The 14474-nt window shown below is 44.9% G+C and overlaps 1 protein-coding gene across 1 annotated transcript in view; it reads right to left on the bottom strand.

Moving 5' to 3' along the window:
• The window catches only part of KIF14 (kinesin family member 14), a 1355767-nt gene that overhangs the window by 417705 nt on the left and 923588 nt on the right, over window positions 1–14474 (bottom strand). The window lies entirely within an intron of this gene.

The raw sequence follows: 14474 nt of genomic DNA, 5'->3' as shown, positions 1-14474 counted from the left end.
TTGAATATTTCTGCATTCTTACCACTCACTCCCTCGTCTTTTCTGCTGCTAGAGGAGTTGTGTTAGTAAATAGCATAACACTATCAACCTATATGCAGGTCAAGTTTTAAATGAGCTATCACTTTGTATCTTGTTTGAATTCATTAAAGTTCATTGATTATTTATAAAGCAAATGCTCGATACAGGTTTCTGACCAATGAATATTCGAATAAAACTATCACGAACAAAATAGACAAGGATGGTGAGTCAGATGATGAGAATACAGAACATTAAATACAAAAAAGACCGGCAATTGCAGAGTGACCACATCATATTCGTCAGTCCTGAGACATACGCCTGAGGGAAGAACAAATGACTTACCGTTGGTAATTTTCTTTCTGATGCTTTAGTCCTTCCCATCAATTCCCCATTTTAGAAATATCTTCCAGACCCAAGTCTGAATTTGGAACTATGTTTGTAACAACCAGGGGATGCACTGCAGCTCTGTTCAGCTCCACTCAGCGTCAATGGCGCCCATAACTCCGGATGAGACATCCTAGGTATTCTATATGGAAGCTGGCTGGACGACCTGGCCTCTGTTCAATCCAGTTTCCCCACACTGAGATTTAGGAACCACATACCTGCAGTCGGTCACGAGCATTCCATAATGAGGAGCAGGTCGGAGGGCAATGAGAAATCAAGGTAAGGGAGAAGAGGACTGATCCATCAGAAAGAACATAACCAAATCAAAGTAATTTGTTTGACTGATTACTTCCTTGCCAAAGATTGCTGATCTTAGAAAGAATCCGAAAGCAGTAGGGAACCTGAAGTAGCGAGAAAAGCAAGGATCCGTTACTTACACCAGGAAACTCTTGAGTAGTGCAGAACTAAAGAGCGTGTACACTGATCAGACAAGGACTATATTGCTTTGCGTACATATGCAAGGATGCCCATGCTGCCACCCGACAGATCTCAACAGGGACGATCCTCTGTAAGGCAGATGTGACATGTATCTCAATGCTTGTGACCTCTACACAAAGAAAGGAATTTTCATCAGAACAAACATTACAAAAAAAATACTTATTACCAAGGGTTTCCCATTTCATCATTTACCCTATCCGGCCCATCTTAGAGCTTTGATCTGATAAATTGTGGTAATCTTGCAGGGTCAGTGATTGATCCGATTATCTACTTCCTTTATCTTAATCATGTCATGCATCTATGCACTTCCTTCTTTGTGAATGGGAAGTGTGTTTTAAAACAGTCTATTCATCAATACATATTTCCCTCGCACCTTTATTGATAACAAAAGTGAATGTTTGTTATCAGTCCTTGAATCACCCACTGGTCTTTTATGAAAGCTTGTAATAATCTCAAATGTGCATTTTTTAAAAATGTGTTTATTAAAACATGTTTGTATGCGTTCATAAAACAACATGCATCCAGAATGATGAATCTTCTCCAACAGAGATCTCAGGCTTTTTAAAACCATTCTTTACAAAAAAATCATCATGCATTCGCTTTCAGAAATTTTAAGTAATAACCCCACTGTTTGCAATTGCACCTCTAATTATTTAATTTCATTTTAAATACTTCTGCTTGCTGTTTACAATCTGATTAAGGATGGAGCACAGTCTGTGTTGTGATGCTGAATCATTGATCCTTTTAAATGACCTGTGGTAGAAGCAAACCACTGCTTCAAGAACATCTTTTCCTAAAACAATGTTTGCACACTGTACTGTAATCTTTCAATCTGTCCCTTGTTGCACAAACACACTTCTAATTCAAGTGACAGAATATACTCTGTATCCATAATGCTACATTTTATTTGCTGCTCTGAATCAGTTTACAGGATAATCAAATAAAATGACAAGTCCAGCTTTAGAGCCAGTTTAACAAAAAATCTATATAAAAGTGCAAGCTCATTTCTGTGCCTCTTTTCTCTAAATTAAGCTTACAAAATAATAAATATAAAAAAGGAGGGCTCCTCCTTCTCTCTTTGAAAAAATGTAAAACATAAATTAACACTTTGGTTCTCCAAATAATAGCTTTAATACCCTTTCCATTGTGGCTGTCACCCATCCTCTGGCTGGTACTCTGTTATCTGCTTCCATCTTTGGCTTCTATTCAAGCCTTGCTCCCATGCTCTGCACAATTCATCTCATCTGCCAAAGTACCATAGGATTGGGTTTGTTTCCGAGGGTTACATGTGATTTCATCAAATGAAAAAACTACCAATTACATTTTAACGAATAAAAGACAACTGATAACAAAAAAACAATGGCTTTTTCGTTGTTTGGGCGGGCAGGAGGGAGAGCACCCCCAAAGCACTCCCTTTTTTGTAATAGCACCCCCAAAACCATTACTCGCACCCCAACCCCATTTTTAGATTTTTCCAAAATTTGTTATGTTGGTATTAGTTGTTTTTTCATTCGTTACATTTCATTAGTTTTCTATTTGATATAATCACTGCATACCGTTTGAGTCATCCTTACATTCAGATTTACCATCGATTTATATATTCCTGAGGCAGGACTTTATCTGATCAATAGACAACTTGCTGAAATCTGTTTAAAAAACCTAACAGTAAATTGCACCAAGGTTGATAAGAGGAGCAGGACATCACTTTATTTTAGTATATATAGTACAGGTTGTTGCTTTCTGCCATGGTTTGTATTAGATCATCCTAATTTGCTTACGTAATGCAAATTTTCCTTGCAACTAAGTGGACTTACCTCATACTGTCCATCGTTCTGTCCTCATTCTCATCGTTTCCGAGCGGAGAGAATATATTTTAAAAGGGGCGTTCCTGAATTCAATTATAATACAATGTAATATGACCATAGGCCTTTCACTGTACAATGATAATGGCTAAATCGTAAATACAATATACATTTCTTCATCTAATATATTCAATATGCAATCTGTTTCTAAGTGCTATGGTTAAGTTATACATGATTGAAGAGCGCCCATTTTCTGGTGCTCCCTATCTAAGTGCAAGTCTTGTATGCTTCCACTGAATGCAAATACATCTCCATGGTTCTAAATACTTACGGGCCCTATGAAAGTGATAAGTATATATACCCTTCTAAAATGGTCCTTGCTGGGGTGGGGGTTGTGCAGCGACATAAGCTAGTCACATGCAGGGCTCACTCCGCTCCGACGGAGGGGATAAAGTCGGAAAATATCCGGAAGAAAGCAAAAAATATCTCCAGGTCCACACAAAGGGATGGTCGAACATCTGAGACATACAAGCGTAGGGTTGTAAGGCTGCACGGAGAGGGAGAATGAGAATTTCGGGAGACGGCAGCTTGGGCCAGTTTGAATTAAAGATTGCGACCGGTGAGGACTCCAGCACCGCGATAGCAGAGGGCGCATAAATCCCTTTGGTGGCAGGCGGAAGAACATTGCCGGTGCGGCGGTCACTGGCAGGACCGTCAGAGGTGCCCCGGCGAAGACACTATGAGGAGCAAGAAGAGATCCGGAATGACCGATTGGGGGCTGGGGCGAATAGCCCCCAGGTGGCATCCAACGAATTGGAACATGGCAGCTTCTGGTGTTCCTGGCCAAGGAATGGCAGACTAACGCAGCGAGTGGGTGCCGGGAGATGAGGCAGGGGTGCGATTGTGTCCTCGTTGAGCAGGAAGGCCAACTGCGGACTGCCTGCCCCCCCCCCTTGGAAGATGTAAGGCACTCATGATAGCAACAGTAAAGACAGACACGTGATCACAGTTCAAGGGCGTTTATTAAACTGTATATTGGGTGTGAAAAACACTGAATCTAAACCGAAATCGAAGATGGGAGCAAGCTACGACCATCAAATAATAATAAGGCAGTCCTGCTGGCGTCTTGTCAAATAAAAAAGGGCCTATACTAAAAAACCTATTGCCCATGCTTACAACTAAGTTACAAAATAGTGTGGGATAATGTTCAAGAAAAGAAAGAAGTGTTAACCAAATAATAAGTCAGGATGGTATGGTTGGGTCTCCCGTCCACATGTTTTTAGCAAGGGACAAGGCAGGACCTTTGAGCACAAGGTTACAGTTCCTTTCAACGATGCTAGGACCTTCGCGGCCAAGTCTCTTGCCTTAGAAGGCCGGCCGTACGAAAATAAACAAAAGTTCCTTTATTCTTTATTAAACTTTCATGTTGGGCGATTGCTCCTCGCCCCTTGCACCCCCCTCAGCCGGGCTCTGATCCTTCTTGCAACTTTAGCCTCCCCCAATCGGGTTCACTATGGTTTTTCAGTCAAAACATAACTTAGAAATGTCATTGTCTTTTAAACCAACTATCCATTGTGGACATCCCTCAGCCGGGTTCGCAGTTGTCGTCACAATGTTCACGGGTATATCCCTATTTGCCCTCAATTCACAGGCATCCCTCTGTCGGGTTCACATTTGCCAGCTTCACAGTTCGATCAGTTTTCTCTTTTCTACTTTCGAGTATACTAGGGGTTTTGCTCCACCCTCGTAGGACCACTTTGACACTTCACACTAGCCTCTCCTAAGACCTCTTGGTCTTTGTAGTTTCAACAAAACACCAAAAGCCAAAAGGGCTTCAGTCAAGAGTTCTTCGAATGAGCGACCCGTGACACCTGACCACTCTGCTTCTGAACTTTTTACTAGGGTTTCTTTAAAGTTCAATTACACAAGCCCCTTGTTTAACAAGATTACCGCCTGCAACCTTGGGCACAGCACAGTTCGCTTTTACAATCTGACTGCTCCAACTCAACGGCTGTTCCCAACGGTTGGAGTTTCTTGTCTCGGGAGTCAAGGACGGCACCAAGGCGGCAAGTGCTTCTCCCCGCTTTGGCTATCATGCGGGAGGGCCCCATGTGCCGTGACACCTGTCACACCACACGCCAGCTGGACTTCCCAGTCTTATGATTTCCCTTTCGGAGGGCTTTGCAGGTCTAAGTTGAAAAGGGCAAGGGCAAGTCCCTCCTCGTCTCTCCAGGTCTCTCCGCCTTTCTCCTCCGTTTGAACTGCCAGTCCGGAAAAACTGCTTTCTTGTCTCGAAGTGTTCTTTTGTGCTCTGCCTTTTATCCCTGTGGGGAGGGAAAAGGGTTGTCAGGTGTGCATAGTTATTGTCAATTGCCTGACTCTGCCTGACCCTTGTGTTGGGACATGTCAGGTAAACGGCTCGGGTGTTAGTCTGTTTGTCACGGTATAGGAAAGTGTTTGTGTTGGGAGGGGGGTTAGGGTGTAGAACTTCTGAATATCCTACGGGGTAGGATGGGGAAAAGGTGTTATAGGAAAGGGGGTACCACATCTCACCCATCAGTGTCCCACTTCCACTCCCAGAGGAGATTCCCCCACCCCCCTCCAGGTGATCCTCCCGCACTAGTCTGCCCCAGGAACTGGATCCAATAGCCATGGCCGTAACCTGGCCCCCTGGATGACAGATCCCCAGGGACTAGCGGGTGAGACATCCTCAGGTTTCTCACAAAGAACAGGAGGCCCGCCCCAGACCACACACTACTGGAACATGATTTGGGCCAACAACAACGGTGGAGAAGCCATGTGCATAAGGAAATCCAGCCAGGGGGACTACCTGGATGAGACCGGGGGGGGGGGGGGAATCGCCAATGAGCATAAGAGGCCCGGCTGAGACTGCCACTCCATGACTGGTAAGGGGACAAAGTCCAACCAGACGGACCATATCACTGGCTAAGAGCAACATAGTGCATTGACCTTTAGTGCACACAGGGAAAACTAGAAGCATCCATGTTGCCGGAGGTGGGCAGGGAAATAGGAAAAAAATAAATGAACAAGGCCAGCCTACAGGCAAAATGGACTCATACACCACACTCTCATCTGGGGCACAGGAGTCGTTGGAGAAAGGAGGATCGACAAAGCAGAAAGAGGGGCTGTCCAGAGAGTCCACGAAGGACATCCCGAAAGCGATCCAGGAAGCTAAAACCTCAGGAAATAGACGAGATTGGCATGAAAGTGGGATTCTTTAGGCAGGATCTTCAGAACGTCTTGTCTGGAGTGGGAGAAGCAGAGATGAGACTTTCGGAGTTGGGAGACTCAATGAGACCCATGAGGAAGGATATTCTGGACCTAATGACCAGGACGAGGAACCTGGAAGTAAAGGAGTAGGATGTAGAAGGTAGGGCCTGACGCAGCAACATTAGAATACTGGGTCTTCCCGAAAAGTCAGAGGACCCATCAAGGGAACTACACCTTGAAGGATGGTTGAAAGACTGGGCGGGCCCACGTTGGGGTGGACCCTCTCTACCAAATATAAATCAACCTCTCAAGAATTGAGCATAGTAAAGCAAGTTTATTGTATACAAACAGCTGGGAGCGGCTAGCTGACGCCTAAGAGACAGAACTAACCTAATTCTCCTCGAACCACACACAAGTTACACTTCATATACATTGTTGCAACATTTAACACACTCCCACATAGTTCGTTACAAATTCAACCCCCAAATATGATTGGATAACCCTATACAAGGAACTCTTAGCCCCTAAGTGAACACGCTCTTATTGGACACATATACCTAAACACCATTCCATTCAACATACATTCGATCATATTTACAAGTACCCCTTTTGGGCTCTCTCCATAGTTGATCATGACATCATCCCATGATTACTTATTCACCTATCACAATCCTGATTTATTACAAGTTCCACCTGGTCGTGGATTACATATTATTATGGTATTTATTGAGCGTGGGCCTAGCTTTGAGAAGCAACAGAGCACAATACAGATTCATGACAGAGTGCTTTACAAAGGTGTACAACCTTACAGATGCATAACAGAGCGATTTCCAGAGGTAACAACAGAACAGATATACAGCGGGAGGCGTGTGGGGGTAGGATACAGAGGGGCACAGAGGATCTCTAATCCCGGGTGTGATGCACATGGCTTGGCTTTTACAAGAACACTTCATCAATATGAGAGGGAGAGAAATAAAAAAGTTTCCATTGAAACAGCAATAAACATCCCACCTTCTGAGACTTGCTGGCGTCCCTGGTATTTCACATTTCACGCTAATTTGTTGTGACTGCCATTTCAGCCCACATCCTAGTCATCTTCCTGGGAACCTAACTGAAACCCATAAACCATTAACCTCTGCCCTTAAGCACCTCTTGCACCCGGTTTATTAACTGCCTGCAAGTCGACTCTTCAATGTGGCCGGACTTCACTGGTCATTGAATAACAAGCGCCCGTGTTCTCAGGAAGAGTATATCCCTTATCCACAACAGCACCAAGTCATAAACCTATGACCCACTAGCACTTCATTGTGTCCTGGTCTCGAATGTCCATTTCATACTATCACAACTGGTCAAATGCAGTTAGCTGCCTTCCTCCTTCCTTTGGCCACGGCCAACCAACTCTCCAGATCACAAAAAGTGCATCTCACCAATCCATGCTTCCGTGGCCTACACAATCCCCATGCCTGAGGTAAATGACCTTCCCATGTATTCACCATGAACCCCCTGTTATGTTATGATATGTTATATACATTTATAGAGTGCACAAACACCCGAAGGCACCCTGGCGCTTGGTTGAATAAAGAGCTACCATAAACAAAATTAGAACACAGATGTTTTGCGCATACGCCGAAAGGTAAGGTGATCAGCTGTCATCCGCAGTGGCAAGGGAATAGCATTCCAAGCCATGGCAGCAGCCACAGAAAAGGCCTGGCCACCAGTACGCCTCTGTCTAAACCGGGGGACCTTGACCAGGAAGGTAGAGTGAGAGCGGAGACATTGTGTAGGCACGTAATGGGGGAACTTTACTTGAATATATTCTGGCCCGGGGCCGTTAAAAGCCCAATGTACCATGCACAAGGATTCGAACAGAATCCTCTTGTCCACCGGAAGCCAGTGGAGCTGCCTCAGAAGAGGGGAAATGTGGGTTCCAATAGGAGGCTGAAGAATAGCTCTGACAGCGGCGTTCTGTAGTTGCTGTAGCTGATGAATCACATAGCGGGTCTGGGCAAGATAAAGTGAGTTACAGTAGTCTAGACCACTCAACACGAGGGCTGCTACCACCGGAGTGCGGCATTTTTCCGGCAAAAAAGGGAGTACCTTCCGGAGTATGCACAGCTTAAAATGACCGCTCTTACATACTGCCGCAACCTGGGCATGCATAGCAAGAGAGGAGGAGATAACAACCCCCAAATTCTTTACGGATACCACCGTCTTGCTACCATTTAATTTGAGCCAGTTATAAGACATCCATTCCCCAACCCCTGTTCCCCAAATGTCCCAAACACATCTCCCTTAAAAACCCACATGTATATAGATATATTCATGTATGTGTGTTCAGGACTAATGCATGCTTTTACAGTGGCTTCCCCATCCGTGGATTTCTCTTCTCACATGTGCATCTAAAGCTCCTCACTTTGCATCTTTAGGCACTATGTTGCACATCACACAACTACATTGTATTCACACTGTACCTGCTTAATTGTCATTATGATGCTACATGTATGCAAATATAAAATGTATCAAACTGCACACAAATAACAGCAATAATAACACTCATCCCATTCCAATTAATTATACTAGATACATACCAGATGGCAACATTGCACCAACATCGAGTCTACCCCAGGCATCAATATGGCGCACGTAATGTAAACCTTTTTTCTACATTGAGACCAATATTGACCATCCCAACATTCCCCATTTAGTTAATTTACTAATAAACCCATTCCTTGTTCTTTTACAACATCTTCGAGGAGTCAGAACTCTATAAACATCCCTCATGCTCACCCCAATATGGGCATACTCCAGTGAACAAAACCAACCGGCGCCCCCACCCCCCCCCCCCCCCCACCATTTCCGCAATTTACCTACTGTGCCACACAATCACCCCAATCTGGCAGAGGGAATGAGACAATATCTGGGGAACCAACCAACCACGGATCCATTTCCAACTGAGTTTGTGCACCTATGCGGTGTGAAATTGCAGTGGCCCTAGCCTTGGACAGTTTCACAGTCATCATGGCAGCAGCTTTTGTCATCTTATCAGAACAACATCTGAAGAACATCTGACCGGAACAAAAAATAATAATCTAAAAGACAAAAATCAGCATGATGATCTTCATAGCTCTGCTGATCCAAGGAGCGCAAGCAAAAAAAAAGTCCAACCAAGTGTCATTCGTAATTCTTGCCTCTTTCTGCATGATCACCCAAATCTTATGCAGTACGACAATTGTCTGTGCCAGAGTCCCATTCTCCAAATCGTTATGGGGCACAAAGGTGCAACATGTGCTCCCTATTTTCTGGCAAACCCCACCCTCCTTGGCTGTCAGGTCGAGGGTGTACCTGTTTTGCAGAGTCATTAGTCTCAAGGTCTGCATTTCTAAATTTACAGCACTGAAAGCCGATTCTGAAGAATTGACAAACAAAAGCTCATAGCAAGTGACCTGAAGCCACCTCGCATTAGCTATAGCTTGAACGCTGGGAGCAAGAAAAGACCATCAAAGTTGTGCTGAACAATCTGTAATGTTCAGGAATGTTCATCAGGGCTTCAGTAGATGCTGCAGATTATTAATTCAACCTCCAAGTCCAATTAAAAAAATTCCACTTTCTCAAGTCCGGACAAGGTCAACAGATTGTCCACATTTAATGAAACAAGGGATGCAAGGGGCACAGCAATTGGCAAGTGCTGGGTTTAAGGCAGCAGACTGGGTAGGTTTGATAAGTGCAGGAAGAAAAAGGGTGGAGCTGTATGGGTACAGATACAGACCCCAGTGGAAGGGGTGGCCCGGAGGCAGTGCGAGAGGGTGGCAGGGTGAGCACACATCTAGGCCTGGAGGACAGAGGGTGGCCAGGTGCACGGTGCCAAGAGAACAGATCAGCAAGGGATAGGGGGAGCAAAGGCAGAAGCAAAGACGAAGTTCTTGAGGTGCTTCCGGAACCAGAGATGGTTCTCCTCAAGTTTTAGAGTGGCAGGGAGGCTGTTCCAGAGAGAGACCCCAGCCGAAGACAGATCTACCCCCAGCTTGTTTCTTCGAAAAACAACCGACCCTTAGGGAGTTAGAGGTAGAGGAGCAAAGAGCTCGAGAGGGGGGGTATTTGCAGAGGGATATCTGAAGGTATTTTAGACCCAGGCCCCAGAAAGCCTTGTGGACAATGCAGAGGGTTTTGAAATTAATCCTTGCATCCACTGGGAGCCAATGGAGAGATTTCAGAGCTGGATATATACGATCCCAAGTCTTGAAGCCAAGGACAAGTCTTGCAGTCCTGTTCTGGATTAGTTGCAGAGGGCGGAGAGTAGAGGCAGGTAGATTTAGAAAGAGGCTGTTACAATAGTCCATCCTAGAGAGAACCAGAACTTGGGAGACCAGGAGCTTCTGCGGGAAGGAGAGGAAAGGCAGAGTACCTCTGAGGCTGTGCAGTAGGAAGTTTGACTTTTTAGAGACAGAGATGTGGGCGGAGAAGGAAAGTGTGGAGTCAAAGATGACCCTGAGGTTCTTAGCCTCGCAGGTGGGGGAAGGAGAAGGGTCAAGGTAGGCTGGCCAGAGAGTGAGGGGAAAGGATGGTGAAGGTGTGCCGATGAGAAGGATCTCTGTATTGCTGGCTTTCAGACAAAGCTCATTGCCGGCACTCCAATCTTGAATGGCAGTTAGGCAATCAGCGATGAGAGAGGGAGAGGAGGTGGCTGGGGAAATTTGAGCAGAAAATGGAAATGCAGCAGGAGCGAGTTGCCAGGTATTGGCTGAAAAGGCAGGGCGAGAAGTAGACCCCTGGAGAACACCACAGGTAGAGAAGAAGATAGATGATAGGAAGGACCCAAGTTGGATCTGGGAGGGTTGATCAGAGAGGAAAGAGGTCAGCCAGGCCAGAGCCTGATCAGTGATAACCAGGTTATCACGGACACGGTTGAGCAGGATGGTATGGTTGACCGTGTCGAAGACAGAAGAGAGATCAAGTAGGATGAGAACACATGGGGTGTTAGAGTCAAGGTTGGAGAGCAGATCTTCACGGATGTTCAAGAGCAGTTTCCGTGCCTCTGGCAGCTATGAAGCCAGACTGGTGGCCATGGAGACAGCCAATAGGGCACGGATGTAGCTTTAGGCATCAAGCTGTTAAATATTAAATGTTTTTCAGGCACGATGAGAGCAGGCACGTGCAGTGTAGTGAGACTGCACACACCTCGCCAGGCTGGAAGTAATTGTCGGTAAGAAAACTGTGCGCAAAACTATGACAAATCAAGTCATGCAGATGTTCCTCCAGCCAAATGTGAAGTGTGCGACAGCAGTTCCCATTCGCCCTTAAAAAACAGACCCACATCAAACATTTCAGATATTGATTCCAGATATGTCCACAATTATTAATCTGTGCCACAGCTTCTTTTGAAAAAAACCTAATTCCTGAAAACTTTTCACCCCTTACTCCCACCCCTTGTTGGTAACAGTAGATCCTTCCAAATTCAACTGGATTCTGTGTAAAGTGTACATTTTCATGCTCTTTAGGATTTCTTTTGAACACTTCTCATCAATAGGTATGACAGAAGCTGTAACTGATTGCCTTGAAACTTCTGGCAAACCCTGCACAAGCCTAGGCACACCTGACAATCCTACATTTGACTTCCTTTCATCGGGAATTAACAGTCTATGGACATCAGAAGAATGGTGGTTAAGGGAGCAAATGACTATACAGATCTCCCTCTTCCCACCCTCCTCATATACCGGTACCTGATATTATCAGCTGCAATGTTATTGATCTGATTAGAATATGCAAAACGACCACTGACCTTCTGATTGATTGTTGTGCAGTTTTCAGAGTCTTTAGCAGAAATGCAAGGAAGGTGTGTGCTCTCAGGGGGGAGGGGAAATCATGAAGCTTCCGATTTCCGATCCTAGAAAGTTGTCTGAAGAACTAAGTGCAGACCAATATAGTTCTTAATTATGAGGTAGTAAGCAGGCAAATGCTCTGGAAGATCCCCACTGTATTGGGGACTGTGTCCATGAAGATGCAGCAAGAGAGAACATCGTAGTGGAAGATCAGCGGCACAGTAGAATGTGGCGGCTTGTGGACAAACTGTAGCTGTGAAGCAGGAGGGAATTGAATTCAGCAGAGCTGCACAAGATGATAGCAGAGGAAGAAGGAAAGCAAACAGGCCAAGGTCAAAATTAGAAAGGCAGCAGCTCACGAAAAGAAACAGCGGCTCTGTGAAAGCATGCAGAATTGAGCAAAGGCAAGGATCTTTGATAACAAGCTACCTATTAGCTAAGGGCAATTCAAAGAAAAAAAGAGCTCCGGAATCAAGCAGAAGCCACGCGAGGTGCTTACCTTCTCTGGCCCTTATGTACTAAACACAGATGTTCTAGCATCGGAGAGATCGCTGCTATCTTTAGGGAACACTAAAACATTGCAGACAGTTCTAGTGAAAGGAACAAGAGAGTGCCATGTTGCAGGAGACATGTGCTGAATGGATAACCGTTTCCACCTATGCCAGAGTCCATGGCTGGTCCTTGATTCCTGACATGCAAAGCCATGCACATCCACTATTTGATCTCTATCTACTTCGTCATAGTCTCTAATAAATTTAGAATCAATACTTCTTTGTGAACTAAATAACACCTAGCTCAACCCTACATCACTAGACAACTTAAAAATATTCACATTTACATTGTTTGTTGCATCCAAACAGGACAAGAAAAAAAAGAGAAAACCATACAATCAAACATCCCAACATTCATTTTGAATCCACATTTCTTCTTAAAATTTAAAACAAACAGTGCCTGCTTTTATTCGTCCAACCATCTCAACTCGAACAAACTGCGAATCCTAGGGCATACTTAACTTTTAGACCTGCTATAGCTCCTGTGCTGGTGGAGGGGCGCTGGTATCCCTTCTCATGTCACTGATGTGGATCCAGCTCTTGTTGCCTTCCACCTTCACAGAAGAGAAGGTTGGGAATATCACTCGATAAGGCCCATGGGGGAACTCCTTTCGTGCCACCTCTGAATGTAGGAGCAAACAAAGACCAGGTCACTGGGTAGAAGCTGCGGCCGATGTAGATCTTTGGGCCCTTGAACGTTTCCCTCGGTTGACGGCTGATGAAACAACACAACATGTGAAGATACAAGTCTGACACCTTTGGTTAAACCCCCAAGGTATTCCCTAAACTCCTCTCCAAGGATTTCTGCTGACTTGTGGGCATCAGATACTGTGCATGCAGGCGAATGTGGTGTGTGCATTCTACGCCCCGTCACCATTTCATATGGACTCAGATGGTGCCCGTTTCTTTTTAGATCATTGCAAAGCTTGGATAATCGAACCTTAAGAATTCCATTCATATGCTCCATAAACCAGTTGCCAGAGGGTGGTACACCAAATACAACCTGTGTTTGATCCACAAGAGCGAAGTTCTTCTTATTGTCTTCATAGTATTTCCAGGATTACATTCTCTACACTATACAATTTCCTACAAATTTACCCACCTGCTCTTAAAGATTGGGTATAAGCCAATTCTCCTGGAGCTCTGCTGCGATTTGTCGCCAGAAAATCTGCGAAGTGTAAAGTAGTTGCTTTAGAGCCACAACAGGGAACACTAAATGCATCAATACCTTCCCTATAAGCTACAATCTCCACAGCAAATCCGTCGGCAAGACGGTGCATCCCCTCTTTGCCCAGAGCTTTTTTTCATCTTTTGATGTGCTCTCCTGCATCTCCACAATATGAAGGGGACCACAGTATACAGAGCTGGCACCTGTACCTGCTTGGACACTGTTTCCATTCTCTGGGAATCATTCAATGGAAAATATGCAGCTTCCTTTGCCGCTCTATCAGCGCATCATTTCCAGTCACTATAGCGTCATTACAGCTTGTATCCACAGTGCATTTAACTATTCCAACAACCCTTTTGAAAATGTTACTGCTTCAATTAGTCTGGATAGCAGCACAGCATGCTGGACAGGGGTCCTGTCGGATCACCTAAACCCTTTCCTATGCCATCTCAACAAGCCTGAATGTACCATGGAGGTTACATATGCAGAGTCTTCCCCTTCCAAAGCCTCTATGAGCGCTACTTATTCCGCCGATTGCGTGCAATGTGAAGGCAACTGCTTCTTCATCCTAACCTGGTATTCCCCATCCACAAGGATCACAATTGCAGCACCTTTATGTCTTTCTCCGGTGTCCTGATTGTTGAGGAACAGTCAACAAAGAGTACCTCACAAACCTCCAAGGCATCATCCTTAACATCTGTGCTCTCTTCTCCTTCATATGTCACACAGTCATGGACAATATCATCAGATTTCACTGGTTCATCTACAAATGTTGCAGGATTTACTAGGCGACACCTTACTGGATGCATGGAAGCATTTGATAGAATAACTTCATACCCTAATGCTCTCTGTATTGTAAGAGTCGATTTGGACATTTCCAAAATCTCAAAAACCACATGTGCCATGTGCAGATTGCTCACACGGAAACAGGCCCTGCATAACTGGGTCTAAGAGTCCACTGTAATAAGGCTTATGGCCCTATGATGTTTTCTGGGTCAGGACCGCA

Source organism: Ambystoma mexicanum, chromosome 1q (genome assembly GCF_040938575.1).
Source record: "Ambystoma mexicanum isolate Mex_15411 chromosome 1q, UKY_AmexF1_1, whole genome shotgun sequence".
NCBI classification, from domain to species: Eukaryota; Metazoa; Chordata; class Amphibia; order Caudata; family Ambystomatidae; genus Ambystoma; species Ambystoma mexicanum.
This window is presented reverse-complemented; position numbering and strand designations above follow the sequence as displayed.